Genomic DNA, 17817 nt, shown 5'->3' on the forward strand with positions numbered 1-17817 from the left:
CCCTCCGTCCTCTGAGCTCCCCATCTCTTCTCCTGCCCCTGCCCTAAGGGCCTGGGCTCTGCCTCCTCCACATCATTGTTGCTTATTTTCCTGCTTGAGCTCTGCTAGTAGATTCTGGGATACAGGAGCTAGTCTGGATCATCTGTGCATTCCCTTCTGCACCTGCTCTGTGCTGTCCACACACCTGGAGCCCAAGCAGCAAATGAGTGATCCGAGTTTGCTTTAAGAATGTTATCTTGTACCACTTCACAGCCATTAAGATGGCTATTATTAAAAAAAAAAAAAAACAAAAACAGAAAATAACAAGGGTTGGCAAGGACATGGAGAAACTGGAACTGCTGTGCATTGTTGGTGGAAATGTAAAATGGTACAACCGCTGTGGAAAATAGTATGGTGATTTCTCAAAAATTAAAAGTAGAATTACCATATGGTTCAGTAATAATTCCATTTCTGGGTATTTACCCCAAAGAGTTGGAAAGAGGGACTTGAAGAGATCTTTGCACAGCAATGTTCATAGCAGCATTATTCACAACAGCCAAAAGTAGAAGCAATGCGAATGTCTATTGACCGATGAATGGAGAAACAAAATGTGGTATACTCATACGATGGAATACTATTCAGCCATAAAAAGGAAGGAAATTCTGACACATGTTACAACATAGTTGAACCTAGAAGACACTATGCTAAGTGAAATAAGCCAGTCATAAAAAGACAATTAGTGTATGATTCCACTTATATGAGGCCCCTAGAGTAGTCAGATTCACAGAGACAGAGAGTAGGATGGTGGTTGCCAGGGGCTGGGGGAGGGGGAATGGAAAGTTTCTAGTGGGTAGAGGGTTTCAGTTTGGGAAGATGAGAAAGTTCTGGAGAAGCATGGTGCGGATGATGCACAACAATGTGAATGTCCTTACTGCCACAGAACTGTACACTTAAAACAGTATATTTCATCACAATTAAAAAAAGAGAATGTTATCTTGACAGTAGGTTGTATTGGAGTCGGGGAGGCTGTGGGAAGGGAGATCACCTAGGGGTTGCTGCAAACATTTCAAGGTGGTTATGGAGGGGCCAGGCCATACCTGCTGATCAGTGATGGTGGTTACGGATGGTTGAGCAGGGAGACAAGGATATGAATCCAATTCCACCACACCCTAGCTTTGGAAACTTGGACAAGCCTTTTTACTTCTCTGAACCTCATCTGTGAAAAGGGTCATCCTAATGATAAGTGCTTAGCTCAGTGCTTGGCACACACAAGGACTCAGTGATTGGTAGCCCTCAGCACCTCAGCATATCCTAGCGCCATGTTGCTCAAAGTGTGGATGGAGGACCAGCTGTGTCAACATCACCTGGGGGCTTGTTAGAAATGGACATTGGTAAGTCCTGCCCCAGACCTACTGTATCAGAATCTCTAGCAGTGTGTTTTAACAAGACTTCCAGAATATTCTTTTGTCCTAGTTGAACTTTGAGAGGACCTGGGCTGGAAGTACAGATGTTATGGCAACTGTTACTCAGAACTAAAGAAAAACCAAGAGTCTAGGCTTAGCAACAGCTAGTTAATTAGACTAATCTTCAGAGACCAGAATTTGGCAGTGGGAAGGTCATGGCCCCCACAGTAAATCTTCGTCCTTGGACATAGACATGGTTTTATCATAATTCTTCAGGGAACTGACCATGTGATGGGCAACTTGTGAGCGCAGTGATGGAGAGGACCGACTAGCCGAGCAGCATGCATCATAGTAGCACTTGACAGTGTGCATTACTGAACAGGCGGGAGGGTTCTTGTAATTTGCCAAGTGGTCAAGCGAATTGATTGTCCCCGCTGGGCGCCTGCTCCCAGAAGGGGCAGCAAGGGAGGGAGTGGGACAGAGATAAGCTGTCCATTCTGCCTTTATCTCAGGGAGTTAGAGCTGAGATACTGTCTCCTTGCACGGCCAAGAAGGACAGAAAGAGAAGATGATAACAATGAATACTGGTGTGGCGCTGGGAAAGTCGGCTCAGTGGGTGATGTAACCGAAATGCATGTTGCCTTTTGAAGGAGCACCCAAGGAGCACCCCGTCCTCAAGACCTCCCTCGCTCAGGGGTGTATACCTGGAAGAACGAGAAGGCCTGATAGTCAAGACATCGGGTTCACGCCTCCATGTCTCGAGAATGAATCTGTTACAGCTGCTCCATCTCCAGGGGCTGGAGATGTTGAGAAAGTTGGAGGGAGGTTACACGGGACAAGACACAAGACTCCAGACTCCATGAACCCTCCTCACTTAAAGCGAGGGGTGCATAACCCACCCATGAATGTTTAGGGGCAGGTCTATAGTGATTGGAGGAAGGACGAGTGTCCAGCTGGGTCCATTAGGGCTGGGGGGGGGGGGTTACCTGGAGGAACGGTGCATTTTGCAAAGAACCCACCCTCTCTGGGATGGGTTCCTATTGCCAAAAGAGCTCGCTATGGAAGCTTCGTGAGTGGCTCACAGACAGGGTCCATTCATGGCCATGGCCCCTGCCCCCCGAGCCCCAGCACAAGGTCAAAGCGTTCACCTCCATGCCCTTTTGGCAACAGTGGGGCTGCCAGCAGGAGGCATGTGGTGAATGGGAAGGAGGGGCTGGCTGAGCAGCCTATGGGGCATTTGGCGGGCACCCCTGGCTTGTGTGGCTGTGGGTGGCAGGGAGGCCTCAGAAGCTTAAAAAAATTTGTTTTATTGAGATGAAATTCACCTCATATAAGACTCACCATTTGTACAATTCTGTGGCACTTAGTACACTGACAACATTGGGTGCTACCACCGGTATCTGGGAGAAGTTTTGACCCTAAGTGCAGGAGAGGGGGGCAGGGGGCAGGTGCCGGAAGTGCTGTTGGGTGAAGAGAGTGAGGCTGTTTGAACATCTCAGGAGTGAGAGGCCGGGCTCAGATGATCTGGTGGACACGGTTGGAAGTTTAGGCCTGGAGCTGGGGAGAGACGTGCACATCTTGATGGGGGACAGTTAAGCTCAGAACGTGAAGGGACTGCTGAGGGAGAGAGCAACCAAGAGAAGGAAGGGGACCCCAAGCAGAGGCCGAGAGTCCTTCACATGTATGGGGGAGAAACTGGGCCAGGGCAGGAGGCTGCCAGGCTTCTGTGCAAGGCCAAAGGAGAGCTCCATTGAGACCAGCATTCCTTCCCTTTGTGCTGACCAGAGAAACGTTGGGCGGGGGGAGTACAATGCATGGATGTGACTTTCCCAGATGTTCCGGACGGCTCTGTCAGTTCATGCCAATGGTCCTTTCTTCTCCATTTCCCCAGCTGTATTGGACTCCCCATGACTTCATTCTTGAGATTTTCTATGAACAGAGATGCACTTTGTGAGTCAGACAGTACAACAATGGTCCCAGTGGTTTCTGCAGCCAGGAGAAGAGGGTCACTGATCCCTGGCCCCTGGCTTTGGAGGTTCCTCCTGGCCCTCCCCCAGTCGTGCCCCTCCCCAGAGTGGGAGGAGCCCATCTGGCCAAGGGGCTGCCTCCATCAGAGCTTGTGCTCTTCCTTCTCTCCATACTCGGGGTACCTGGATGCCAGAAATCCCACCCCAGAAGTCCTAAGCCTGCTTTCTTGGCCTGTCCTCCCAGGGTGGGCTGCACTGCCTTAGGTCAGTGGGAGGCTAAGAGGCAGCTTTTTGTGGAAGGTGTGGATAGAGCTCGAGTGTGTGGATTAGGGAGTCCAGGGGCTTGAGTGAGAGGTCCCTCTGAGGTTGGATCAGGAAAGAGGGACTGCTGGGGGCTTCTCCATGTTCTGGTCTGGGAGTCTGACTTGGTCTTACAGGCCTTTATGGGGTATATCTGTTAATGCAGGAGGACAGAAGTGTTTTCATTTAACCGTTTGTTAGCTTGATTTATCACTTTAAATATTTAGATGTGGGGTGAGCAGCTCCCCCTTGATCCTTTCACCTGGAGTCTTCCACATGCGGGGAGCAGGCCGGCCTGCAGCGTTCTCCCTGGTTAGACTGTGATGGCCTAGCCATGATTTCTGACATATTTTCTTCTCCTTAGAGCCTGAAATGTGGTGCTGGGAAATCTTTTTTTAGAACCTAAAAACTTGAATGATGAACTGGGTAAGTGACAGCTGGATATCCCTTTCTGGCTTGCTCTCCATCACTTCCTTGCACGGCACCCTTTGTTGGAGGGCTGGGAATATAAACTTTTATGTGCATGCCTGCGTGTGTGAACAGTTCTCCCCTACTTGGCCTAGAAACCGAGGGCTCATGCTTATGAGCTGACAAGCCCTCTTGCAGTTGTTAGGGCCTCTAGAAAAATCTAGAAATCCTCATTCAGTCTCAGGCTTAGATTCCAACTTCTCAGGGGACCCTAACCAACCATAACACAATAAACATCATGACAACTGCTACACCCTCACCATCTCAACCACTGTCACCTGCCTCCTCTCACCTCCACTGCCCCTGCCTCAACCATTGCCACCACCACTACCATTGCCGCCTCCAGCACCACCACTTATCACTTTCCAAACCTCTCTCCTGCCACACGCTGACTAACATTACAAATACCACCACAACAACCCCACCATGATCCCATCACCACCATCACCACCACCATCACTACCATCCCACCATCACCACCACCACCACCATCACCACCACCACCACCATCAGCCTACCACCACCACCACCACCACCATCGCCAACACCATCATCACCACCACCCCACCATCACCACCACCATCACCACCACTATGCACCATTCAATCAACAAACACTTACTGGACATCTACTTTGTGCCAGATACTGTTCTAGGCACTTGGGCTACATCATTGAACAAAACAGACAATGCCCCTGTAGAGCTTACATTCTAGGAGGGGATTGGGGGGAACCCAATACACCATAAACATAATAAAGATGTAAATGACCTAATATGTTAGACTTGATAGATGGTATAGAAAAGAAGTAGAGCAAGGTAGCAGGGGTCAGCGGGGGAGGCGAGCATCGGGCTGCAGTTCACACACAGTGGTCAGGGACAGCATTCGAGTAAGGACGTGAAAGCAGGCAGGGAGCGGGCTGTGCTGACTCACACCCTTTACTGAGGACTTACTACGTGCTTTTTGTACATCCACAACATTATAAACAGGCCTCTGCAAAAGACTGAAGTGGTAAAGACTAAATTCCTTGAAAAGTGTTTTAACCAGGGCTCCAGTCAGGTGAACATTTCAAGAGCTCAGAGAAGCCTTGCTCAGGTTTCTTTTTCAATGCTGCCCCCTAGTGCTGAATAAAAGCAGTGCAGGGTCAACATATACCAAGGTGGTCCGCAGTTCAAGAACCCATGGCTCTCCCCTTGTGTGAGAATTCCCCAGCCCCAGACATCAACAAGTAAATGTTCCAAAATATAGGAAAAAGTATTGTGACACAAACATGTTTTAAATCCCCAAATCTAACATGGGTAAAGCCCACCTAAAAAATCCCACAATTTGTAAACATATAAATAATATTTTCTTAATTATATTAATAATGATTATATGTTAATAATATTGATACATGTTTTAACCAAATGGAGTTTATACGTTGTATGCAAGGAACATTGTCATCATGATGACATTAAGAAGAAATCTGAGAAAGGACTGCATTGTTAATGAGAATTGAAGGAATTGTCACTTACTGTGTGCCAGGCATTCTGTTCGTGCTTTATATTCATTCCCACTTAAACTTCTCAGCATTCTATGAGGAGAGCCTTATCCCCATTTATCAAGGAGTCACCTGAGACTCAACGAAATTATGAAGCTCTTATGGCTGGTAGGTGGGTATTGAAGTTGAGCTAAAGTTTATCTGGTCCCACACCTAAAGTTCTGGTAAATAGATGTGATAGGTTCTTTCTTAGCCAGATAGGAAGTACGTACTTTAAACCAAGAATCCACCTGTGACTTAATATTGAATAAAAAGGGAAGCTTGGCACACCTTTAACAGGATAAGATGCATCCATCTCAACCCAGACGTGAGCATCAGGCTTAAGGGGATGCATCCTTCTTTAAGTTCCAGAAAAGACAACTGTCCACTAGCATCATATTATTTAATGTTCTTCTGGAGGTCAATGCAATTAGATAAGACAATGATTTTAGGAATTTAAAAATTAGAAAGGAGGAGGTAAAATCATCAATATTTTAAAGATGGTATATGATTATGTAGCAACGAGAGTGTCAGAAACCAAGAGAGAACCCCAGAGCTGGGTAATTGAAATCCTTCCCTGGGCCTTTCCAATCTGGAGCCAAGACCATGAGGCTTTTTCTTGCTGGGCTAAGCCTGGGAAGATGGGAGCAGGGCAGCCACCTGGGGTCTAGTCTTGTTGAGAAAAGCAGAGTGAGAAACGGTGAGGATGATACGGATGGACGTGAGGATGATACAGATGGACGTGAGGATGATACAGATGGATGTGAGGATGGAGAGAGAGAGCAAGGCTGATGGTGTTTGGGCTCTTGCTTTCTTCAAGTTTGCTACACCAGCAAGCAGTTCTCCCTTCTCAACCTAAGCTGCTTTGAATTGGTTGTCTGTCGCTTGAGGCTGAAAAATCGTGACTTGCCCATGGTGTGATATATCTTTATTTTAGGCATGAAGCTTGAGGTTGCCCATTTAAGACATGGCTCCTGGCTTAACTCAGTGCCTTTTCCCCATGACACAGCACATTTGGTTGCTTGTGAGGAAGGAGACGTGTGTACACTGCTGAGATGGCTTCTGGGGCACCTCTGAGGAGCCCCAGAATTCCGCAGCATCCACCTTTACAAAACCCATGGACCAGAAAAAGCTGAATCTGGAGATTTTGGTAGTGCGTACTGGGTACCCACTACTTTTGGGTAGTGGATGTAGGTGCTCAAAATAAAAACATGTTGGTTCCATCCTCATCCTCCCCAGAGGATGTGTACCATAACAAATCTGCCTTTTTAAAAAAAGTCTCATATTATTTTATTTTATTTTTTGCTGGGAAAGATTTGCTTTCAGCTAACATCTGTTGCCAATCTTCCTCTATGTGAGGTGCCGCCACAGCCTGGCTACTGATAGATAGATAAGGGGTATGGTTCCATGCCAGGGCACCAGGCCCAGGCTGCGGAAAGAGAGCACACCAAACTTTTAAACACTAGGCCATCAGGGCTGGCTCAAAAAAGTCTTATATTTTATTTTATTAGTTTTTGGTGAGGAAGATTTGCCCTGAGCTGACATCTGTGCCAATCTTCCTCGACTTTGTATGTGGGATGCCTCCACAGCATGGCTGATGAGTGGAGTAGGTCTGAGTGCACGATCCGATCCTGGGAACCTGGGCTGCCAAAGTGGAGCATGCAGAACTTTAACAGTTCAACCACAGGGTCAGCCCGAAAAAGTCTTATATTTTAAAAACTCACAGCTGCTCAGGAGTCTTGCTCTTGGCTGATTCCTGAACCAGAAGCCTATTTAATGCAACTGACGGCCATCCATGGCCTAAATAGTAAGAAAATTTTGGATATTCTATTTTGTATTTGGTTTACCAGGCCAGAGCTAGGCAAACATGAAGATCAGTTGGATGTGTGAAAAAAATACATGAAATGATATTCAACCTGGCAAACTTTTATCTAAGGAGGATCTGGTTAATTGCATCAGGGTCTCAGTAACTCATGTTCATTTCAGATTTTCTCCTGGAAAATTCAACCCATTTCCCAATGGTACAAGTAACCGGCTGCTCTATTCAACCCACATCTAGAACATTTAGAATTTAATAAAATATTTCTTTATAATGGTCCTCATTTTATATCAATGTACACAAGATAAACTTCAATTCGCGTCACAGCTGAGTTCAGGAGAAGCTGCATAAAAACTGAATTTTTATAAATGAAATGCCTTTTCCCCATTGATTTACACTATAATTTCAGATGCTTTGATTTCATTTTTGAAGCCTTTCAGTAAAAGGTGGAAATAGCTAATAACACTTTAGCTACAAAAATCTCTTTAAATGGCTAATGATTCATCAGAAGCTTTTCAATAGCTTTAAGTTCATTTTTAATGGAATCTTCTCCTAATATATGTATTTATAGCTCCTATTCGCCAAGCCCCTTTCACCAAACCCTTCCATGTACAAATAATTATCCATCTAATTATGGTCGCACAGTCCTGTTCTCAGCCAGGCTCTTTCATGTTACACAGAATGAAGTGCTATGCGCAGGCGATGTGGTGAGTGAGTGAAGCTCATCGTGCATTCCTGTGTGCCCAGGGGATGAGCAGAAAAATGTGCTTCTCTTTTTTGGTGGAAATTCATTTTTTCAGTTTATGTTTGACTGTGAGTTGGAAGGAATCTCTCCTGTCAAGCCCTATTTTTTTGCGATAATGGCTTACGTTCTGAAAGTCCTGGAGAAGGAATGGACTGTTCCAGCAGTAGGAGGAATTCCAGCCAAAGTGGGAAGACAGTGAGTCAGGGATATGGTAGAGCAGGTTCCTGCACTGGGGGCGGGATGAGTTAGCGGACCTGAAACTGTGTGAGTCCTCGCAAGGCGTGGATGTCAGGCCTGGAGAGACGGTGAGGAGCTCCCAGTTCAGGGCCACGCCTTGGGAAGGAGGCAGGTGTCGGAGTGGAACCCTGGTGCCATCTGGCCAAGGCCTCCACGCACCTCAAATAACTATTACAGTGGTATAAAAAATAAAATATTTGAGTCTCTACTATGTCTCAGGTACTTGTCCAAGGGCTTTACACATTGTCTTGGGTTGGGTCCCCAGAAGCACCCCTGAGAGGAAGATTCATATGAAAGTAATGTAGTAGGAGGCCAGTCCAAAGAAAGCCTGCAGGGAAGACAGGAAATGGGCCGAGCAGAGAAGGAGGCAGACAAGAGTACAGAGTCAAGCTGGAGTGTTTGTGCTCCTGTCCCCCAACTGTCTGTTGTCACTTAAGATCTGCCCTTGGGGGCTGTGAGGGTTAATACAATGTGTCAACTTGACTGGGCCATGGGGTGCCCAGATATTTGGTCAAACATTATTCTGGGTTTTTCTGTGAGGGTGGTGTTGGGCGAGATTAACATTTACATTGATAGACTGATGGGCCGACCCCATGGCACAGCAGTTAAGTTTTCACGTTCCACTTTGGTAGCCCGGGGTTTGCTGGTTCAGATCCCAGGTGTGGACATGGCACTGCTTGGCAAGTCGTGCTGTGGCAGGTGTCCCACATATAAAGTGGAGGCAGAAGGGCATGGATCTTAGCTCAGGGCTAGTCTTCCTCAGCAAAAAGAGGAGGATTGGCAGCACATGTTAGCTCAGGGCTAATCTTCCTCAAAAAAAATAAATAAAATGAAAAAAATAAATTGATAGACTGAGTAAAGCAGATTGCCCTTCCTAATGTGGGTGGGCCTCATCTGATCAGTTGAAGCCTGAATAGAACAAAAGGTTGACCCTCCTTTGAGTAAGAGGGAACTCTTCCTGCCTGACTGCCTTGGAGCTGGGACACTGGGGTTTTTTCCTGCCTTCAGATTGGAACTGTAACATCAGGTCTCCTGGGTCTCAGGCCTTTGGACTTGGACTGCAGCCATACCATCAGCAGCTCGCCTGAGTCTCCAGCTTGCTGACTGCAGATTTTGGGACTTGTCAGCCTCCATAATCATGTGATCCAAATCCTTATTTTATATATATATTCCCTATTGGTTCTGTTTCTCTAGAGGATCTTGCCTATTACAGGGGAAAATAAATTCCCCGATTCTCCAGCATTTCCAGGCTGCATGTGGGCTGGGCAGGTTCCAGCAGCCTGAGCCAGTCTTGCAACAGAGAGAAGTAGGTGCTGCCTGCCAGGAGTGGAGGCACAGTGCGGCAGCAGCGCAGGAAGAGGAGACACACCAAGGGAATGTGGGGAGGCCCAGGTCTGCTACACTTGTAGCAACTCATTTATCTTACACCAAATTTATGATACACCTACTGCAATTCCACAGATGAGGAAGTCGAGGCGCAAGGGGAGTAAATAATCGGTGACACCAGCTCAGACTTAGTAAGCGTCAGAGCTGGCATTCGGACCCAGGCAATTTGACTCTGGAAGGAAGATGTGCAAAAACCTGCTAAGCTATAGGTAAAAGGAGTAATAACCAGTTATTAACACCCAGTGAGGCTTTGCTAATTCAGGGGTGGGACGGGGTAGAGTAAAAGAGGCAGGGAGGGGTAGCTGAGAGCAGGGCACAGGAGAGAAATGCTAGCAAAGGGAAGCGGGTGTGTGAGCAGGTGGCGCTGACAGGGCGTTCTCCGGTGTGAGCTGCAGACGGATCGCAGTACGGAAGATCTCTGAGGACACGTCTTCCTTAGGGCCCTCACACACCGGGTGTCCTCAGCTGCCTGCTCCGACTCGGCAGAAAACCGGCCCACCGAAGCTCGGCTGGCGGAGTGACCGGCGTGGCCGCGAGAGGGCGCGCCAGCCTCGGGTACCAACGGGATGGCGTTATCCGAGGGAAGCCCGGGCGACCCAACAGTCCCCTCTGGTCCCCTCCAGGCTGTCTGCGGAGAAGGGGCGCCCCAGGAGGCGTTTCCTTGGAGTCTGCCATCTCTGCCTCACCTTAGAGCCCCTTTCCCCGGGAACTGTGCAGCCCCCGCCCCTTTCATATGGGGCGTCCCCCTCTCTCCCGGCTCCCCTCACCACCTGCTACCCTCACCCCACCCCATATCTCAGTGCAAAGTCGGACAGCGCCAGGGCAACGAATTGGCCTTGTTTGGACCAGGAAATTATGTAAATTGGGACACGTAAACAAAATCTGACGGCAGTCTCTTAAGTTTAAAACCTGGGCCTGCTTCTGTTTGATTTGGATTGAGTGCAATTTTTTTAAAGGTGGGGTGGTGGTGAAGTAAAGACGCACATTAAAGGCAAGCTTTGTGGCTCACCCTCTTCACACATCAGATGGTTCCCTCTGCATGGAACCCAACTATCAAAAGGAGCAAGCTCCTCTAGAGGGCTACCTCCTCCAGGAAGCCCCGGGCCATAGAGGACCCTCTGAAGGCCCACGCACTCAGGGTCTCCCCGCCTGCTCGTTGTGTCTTGGTCTTCTCATGGGTCCATGCCCTGGGAATATACCTGGCAGGGGCCAGGCCCTGTCTGCTCCAAACCCTGAGCCCTTGCAGAGGGGACACTGTCATCCGCCCCGCGTAGCTAACCAAGGCCTCGAGCTCTCTGTTTCGGGATTAGGGATGGTTCTTCTTTCCTCTACTTGGAAATGTAGGTTGGCGTCCACCTGGAGCACAGAAAGGCCAGTCACGGACCTGCAGTTCCTGGAGCCATTTGATCTCAGCCTTCAGGGCAGAGCTGGCTGCAGGTGGATGCACTTGGGAGAGGAGGCCTGCGACAGATTGGGCCATTCGGTGAAGCGAGAGGAGGGAAAAGGCCAGGGGGATTAGTGTGCCTTTTAGGCACTCTCCTGACCCCTGGTTGAGTGCTTACAGAAGAGAAACAAGGTCAAATGGGGAAACTGAGGCCAGAAAGGGGGATTGTCCTGGCCAGGTTCACACAAGTGATCAAATGTAATTCAGATATGGACAAATTGGTTGACCCAATAGGCCAAAGATTTTAGTGCTGGTGGCTTTGGGCAACTCATCTACACTATGGAGGCCTCCATTTCTCCACGTGTAAAATCGTGAGGCAATGAGGCGTGCGGTGTAATATGGGGCGGGGCGGGGTGCGGGGGCTGCAAAGAGCAATAAGGCAGCGTGCAGATCTGCTTATGCCTCTGCCCATAAAATGCGCCAGCCCAGCCAGGCACTTTAAGGACCAGTTTCCACCAACAAACCGGACAACAAGGATTCCTGTGCCCAAACAGCATTTATCCCAAGAATGATACTGTTGTTTACTACCAAGAAAACTGAACGTTTTATACAGCAAATCCGCAGGAAACTTTAGGAAATCTATGGTCATCTCAATAGACCCTGAACACAGTCAGTTACAATTCAGTCATCATTACGGAGAAGAAACCCTGGGTCACTGAAGCAGAGCGTGCGAACTTAACCACTTGGCCACGTGGCAGACCCCTATTTATTTTTTCTTTTGAGGAAGATTAGCCCTGAGCTAACATCTGCTGCCAATCCTTCCCTTTTTGCTGAGGAAGACTGGCCCTGAGCTAGCTTCCATGACCATCTTCCTCTACCTTATATACGGGATGCCTGCCACAGCATGGCTTGACAAGTGATGTGTAGGTCTGCACCCGGGATCCAAACCAGCAAACCCTGGGCCGCTGAAGTGGAATGTGTGGACTTACCCTCTGTGCCACCAGGCCGGCCCCAATATCCTGATTTTACTGATGAGGAAGCTGAGACAGAGAGAGGTTAGGTGACTTTCCGGTGATGACCCAGCCAGTGGATGGTGGAGTTAGTATTTGAACCCAGGTAGCCTGTGCTCTTCACTACAATTCTAGGCCTAATAGTAAGTGATGCAAATTGGTGGGAAGAAATGATTTGTTTAAAAATGGTGGTGCGAATACTCACTATGTATTAAAACAATCAAGATAGATCCTTACTCACCAGGCCACAAAAATAAGTGATAACTAGATTAAAAGTAAAATGTAAAAATCGAATTGTTAAAACATTAGAAAAAAATACAGGTGACAATAAATTAAGCTCAAGTGAGAAAGTCCTTTCTTAGCGTAAAAATAAATTAATGGCAAAAGAAAGGAATGATAGATAAAATTGTGCATGAAGAATTATCAAAACAAAAATTCTAAAGCAATGGATAAACTAGAATGACAAAATATTAAAATGAAAGTTTCAATTGAGGTCGCCAAATAATAGGAACTATATTGCCACCTGGGGTATGGGACCGTCAGAACTTGTCAAAGGGATATGGGGAAAAGGCATTTGCAGCCGGCTCGACAGACAGTTAATGTCCTTAACGTGTTAGGAATACAATGTCAACACCGCGGTATAAATAGTGACAAATACAGGAGTACGCAAATCACAGAGGAGAAACGTGTATGACCAATAAACATATTTAAAAAGCTCATCCATGTTACCAATCATAGAAATATAAATCAAAATGGAGACAGTATTGTCTATAAAATTGGCAAAGATTTTTTAAACAATTTTGTTGCTGGTGAGGGAGAAATGAGAGGCCCCTTCGCTCACTCATGGTGCATGTGGAATTGGTGTAACCTTTCTAGTAATTAACCGGACAACATGTAACAAGAGTCTGGAAATGTTCATACTCTTTGATCCGTTAATTTCACTTCCAGGAATTTATCCTAAAATAAAATCAGAATTTTGCACAAAGATGCGTATGATGAAGCTCATCGTAGCATTTTTCTCACGAAGAAAAACTGGAAGATGTTAATGTCCAATGGGGAGATGTTTCAAGTATGTTTCATTGCATTCTTATGTGAAGTATATGCAGTCATTAGAAATAGTTTTAAATAGAATTTAATAATATGGAAAAATACAAAATAATGTCAATGAGAAGAAAACAGTATATTGAACTGCATGTCTTGTGTCCCATTTTTTGCAATATATTATATATGAATATATATCATCTCAGAAAGTCCATCTTTTCTCCATTTATTTATGATGCTTTCTTTATGCATGGAAAAAGTCTGGAAAAGCCCTGTTCATGTTTGTATATAAAAATAAGCATATGGAGGGGCCGGCCCCATGGCCGAGTGGTTAAGTTTGCCTGCTCCGCTTCGGTGGCCCAGGGTTTTACAAGTTCGGATCCTGGGCGCGAACATGGCACTGCTCATCAGGCCACGCTGTGGCGGCATCCCACATGCCACAACTAGAAGGACCCACAACTAAAATATACAACTATGTACTGGGGGGATTTGGAGAGAAAAAGCAGAAAGAAAAAATAAGCGCATGGAGACAAATGTGGAAGGTCACGTGGTAGACTGTCTCAACACGGGTCACTTTGGAGGGGGCCATGATGTGGGTGGAGTAGGAGGCAGGAAAGGAGAGGGAGAAAGCAAAAAACAAAGAGAAAAAAACTATTAACAAATTCCACAAACCTGTAAATAAACTATGATTCCGTTACTCCACTTGGGGGTGGGGTGGAGTTGGGTGGGCTATGTTCATCTCTCTGCTCTGTTGTCCTTTCTGGGGTGCCCAACGGGCAATGAGAGTGGGGAAGGCATTGAAGCAGCAGGGGTCTTAGGGGTTTTGCTTGGGCCGTGATCGCTTTGGCAGTCTGGTGAAACTGTGGAGGCTTTCCAGAATTTTATCTTTAAAAAATTAAATACTTAGAACTGCAAAGGAAAACAATCACATTGAAATACAGTTATCAAAATACTTTTACAAAAACCAAATTGATGACGTAGTAATACACATACATCTTTATTAACATATTGAACAACCAGATCCAGGGGCCAGGCGTCTATGCTTTTGAAGTACTGTCTGAATATAAATGACATTTTGAGGTATCTTCCCCAGGTGTCGTGTGACTTGAAACTACTTGCGATTTCTCTTGGTGACAAAGTCACAGATTCTTCTTTCACTCCTGGTGCTTGCTGAAAACACTCACAGATGAAGGAAATGCTCAATTTCAGTTGGAGAGTAGAGAAAACAAAAGGGTATTTTTTTTCTGTCCAAGTTCATAGATCCCTTGAATTCTACCCTCGGATTAAGCACCTCTAGCTTCTGTGACCTCAGGATCCCAGTTTCCCATCCTGGCTCATCCAGGGCACCAGGAGTCTGCCTTTGTTTTCTAGCCTACAGGAAATGGTGAAAATAGTTGTATCCATGGCCCCTGGCTGGAGAAGTGAGACAGTGTGGACTGGCTGTGCTGTGATCACGCCTCCCCTGGCCTGACCAGAAGGAGTGGGAGAAGCATCAGAATGCTGTAGATGCTGGAAGTCCTCAAACACACAGACTTGGCTGTTCACATTTGTTCCAAGCCCCAGTTTCTTATTACTGTCACCAGATACAGAATCAGATGTTCCCTCAGGGCATCTTAGGTGCCACCTACTCCGGGATTATTGGGATGGCACTTCTGGTTCCTTCCATTCCTAGGCCATCATGACCGGGGAGCTGGAGGGCCCCTTCTCCCAGGGCCCACTGTCTATCCTCTGGGTTCCCTTCACTGTCCTTTCTTGATTCCACTTTTCAGAGGCATGTTTTTCTCACATGCCTTTTAACCTGTGTCTGCTTTTTACTAAAAGTCTATGAGATCTACTCAGAGTTTTGTTTTCCCCCATCACCTTCTGTGACTCAGTGATGAATGATCCTTTCAAAGGGACCACAGCGATTCTCCGACACCTCTCACCAGAGCAGAGATGAAACACGTTTAACCGCCGTCAACACCACCTGCTGTGTCTGTTATAGCTTCATTGCGGATTCTGCTGTCTTCGATGCAGAATGAATCTTTTTGTTCCATCGACTGCCTTGAATTCTATGTAGTCTGAAATCGATTTTGCTATCCTTGCTGTTTTTGTGTTTTCCTGATAAATCTTGGCTCTTTTTGTTTTTTTTTTAACATTTATTTTTAACTTTTCAGTACAATTTTGTTTTAGGTTTGTCTCTTGAAAGCAGCATATAATTAGAGTTTCTATTTTAACCTAATAATTTGAAGGTCTTTTAAAAACCTTTTTATTGTTTTTTTTTCTTGTTACATGAATCCATGTTTGCTGTTGAAAATACAAATAAACAGAAAGAAGAAGAAAAAAATCACCCAATTTTCACCACCCAGAAGCACTCCTGTTTCCTGAAGCTGCTGCTGCATCTTTCTCTTTGATTTTGTTAACTCCCCTGTAACTTTCCAATACAGTCATTGTCTTTCTGAATTACGCGGATCCATTCTTCTGCTTGCCCTGGAGAGGCCTCATACATGTCCTCTTGGCTCTGAGGGGTGGTGTGAAAGGCTTTGGGAAGCTGAGGAGGGACAGCCCTGCTCTAGGCCCAGAGAGGGGCTTCTCTCTTCCCTTTGATGCTCATTTCCTTGGGTTCACCTTTTCTAACTTCTTTCTTGTCACAGGACTAGAAAGACTATCAGGGCTAAGATTATGGTGATCTAGGGCAAAGGATCAAGTAGCCCACTGTGGTGTTTTTAAAATATGTCCACAAGTTCTTTGACATTCCTCCCTTCAAAAGGTGGGAACTAATTCTCCTCTCTTGAATGTGGACTGGACTTAGTGACTTGCTTCTAACTAATGAAATATGGCAGAAATGATGCGATGTGACTTCAAGGCTAGGCCGTCACAAGGACAGCTTCCGTCTGTCTCTCTCTCCCTCTCTCTCTCATATCACTTGCTCTGAGGGAAGGCGGCTGCCATGTTGTAAGAGCACTCAAGTATCCCTGGGAGAGACCCACATAAAGAGGAAAGGAGGCTCTCCACCAAGAGCCGGCACCAGCTTGCCATACGGTGAGTGAGCCACCTTGGAAATGGATCCTCCAGCCCCAGTCAAGCCTTCAGATGAGTGCAGCCCCAGCTGAAATCCAACATAACCTTAAGACAGAACTGCCCAGCTAAGTTGCTTCAAAACTAGCCCACAGAAACTGTGAGGATAATAATGCTTGCTGTTGCTTTAAGCCACTAAGTTTAGGGTAATTCATCACTCAGAAATAGATAACTAATACAGCAACCATTATGCTTTGAGTAAAGAACAAGAGGAATTCCTGTGGCTCATATGATCCAGTCCAACTTACAAGGTTTGGGGACTCCACACTGGAGTTTGAGGCTAAAGCTCAGTAGTAATAAACAAGGCTCATTTCCCTTGACTGTCCCTGAACATAGCTCCCTCAGGGATCCTGGGTGGTCACTTTGATGGTCAAAGGTCCAAGAAGCGTTGTTTCAACTGTATCATGGCTTCTCACAAGAAACGTGACCAACCTCTTATATGTCTTAAATTGCAGGCTTCTCTCTAGCCCTACTGCCACCACCATGGCCAAAGACTTCTCATAGGGTGGGGCTCCCCAGATGCAGACTCTGAGACAAGAATCAGAGTGTAAGCGATTTATTTAGGAGGTAATCTCAGAAAGCTCGGGCGGGAGAGTGGGGAAGTGAGACAGGGAAAGGAAGGCAGCCCTATAGGATGGGCAATGAACAGGTAGTTGGCAGCTGAAGCTCAGTCATGCTGGAGATTCTGGGCAAATGTGTGGTGCTCTCCTCAAAGTTGTCCCACCTGAGAGATGTAGGATCTATGGTATTTATCTACCATGTTCTGTCTCTCACTTTTTGAAGGCTACTCCTGGGGACATCGACCCCTTAGCACCCCACATGTGAGCCTAGCGTGGTCCAACAGCCAGAGAAAGCCCTCCGGTAGTAAGATGACCTGGGCATGTGCAGGAACGGTGAGAGCTGATGGTTATGAGTGGGTTACTGACAGCATCTGCTATAGTCTAAATTATCACAGTAGCTTCCTAGCTGGTGCACTCCCCTTTGTTCTTTGTTCTTGGATCCTCTGATCTCTTCTCTACATAGAAGCCCAGACAGAGTGTCTTAAAAAGCAAATCTGATCAAGCTATTAATTTCTTGTAACATTACAAAAGTTCCCTATTTCCCTAAAGATAAAGTCCACATCCCTTAGAAGCACGCCTGGCGCATAGAAACCATTTGGTGAGTGTTAGCTTTTGTATCGGTTACTGTCATCATTGTCATCTTCATCATCATCTTCATCAGGAAATGAGCATTCTAGCTCATGTCCCTGACTTAGAGAGAGGATTTCTGACTTCATCTCTTATCCACCCAGAACAATCTTTCATGAAGCCAGCACTAGGTTTTCAGATGTTTCATGTGTCTTACCTTTCCAACTGGATGATTACCTCTCTGAGGGTTGAGGTTATGTCTTATCTTTCTTGTTTTTCCACAGTGTCTAGCTCAAGGAAGCTTTGCGGAAGTCAATAGTTACTAGTTGAGGCGCTCAGTTAATTACCATAGACACCTCCCTTTCCCACTCCCGCCATA

The sequence above is a fragment of the Equus przewalskii genome, chromosome 21, assembly GCF_037783145.1.
Source record: "Equus przewalskii isolate Varuska chromosome 21, EquPr2, whole genome shotgun sequence".
In the NCBI taxonomy this organism is placed as follows: Eukaryota; Metazoa; Chordata; class Mammalia; order Perissodactyla; family Equidae; genus Equus; species Equus przewalskii.